Below are 470 nucleotides of genomic sequence, written 5' to 3' on the forward strand. Positions count from 1 at the left end.
GGCTGCAGCTGTGCAGAGGATGTAGGTGAGGAAGGTAGAGTCTGGGGTGGTTAAAACTCCAGAAGGGCAGTGGAGGGAGGGCTCCCCTCCTCCCACAGAGATGTCTAAGGAGAAAAAAAAGGCGTATTGACAGGGCCGAGGGGCAGGGCAGAGGCCAAGCAGCAGGTCCACAGGCCCCTGAGAACAGCAGGCGACTGAAGACCCGCCTCTGTCCCAGGGCAGTGGGCAGTCTGGCTCCTGCATGGCAAGCTGTCTGGAGTCCAGCTGGCCTGTGCCCTACCCTCCTCTCTGCTCTCTCCCTCCATGGGGAGATCCCGGGCTCCCCAGCTCTGCCTCATCTCGTCCAGGTCCTGTTCCACACTCAGTCCTGTTGGCTGGACTGCAGTGTGGCCTTAAGAAACCCTCCCAGAGGCTCGGCGCCTGTGGCTCAAGCGGCTAAGGCGCCAGCCACATACACCTAAGGTGGCGGG

General features: G+C 61.9%; 1 protein-coding gene across 1 annotated transcript in view; it reads right to left on the reverse strand.

Annotated features, from left to right (window-relative positions):
- Positions 1-470, reverse strand: part of CNTN2 (contactin 2) — a 21,479-nt gene that overhangs the window by 20,229 nt on the left and 780 nt on the right. The window lies entirely within an intron of this gene.

Source organism: Otolemur garnettii, unplaced genomic scaffold, assembly GCF_000181295.1.
Source record: "Otolemur garnettii isolate 467f Iridium unplaced genomic scaffold, OtoGar3 scaffold00055, whole genome shotgun sequence".
Taxonomy (NCBI): Eukaryota; Metazoa; Chordata; class Mammalia; order Primates; family Galagidae; genus Otolemur; species Otolemur garnettii.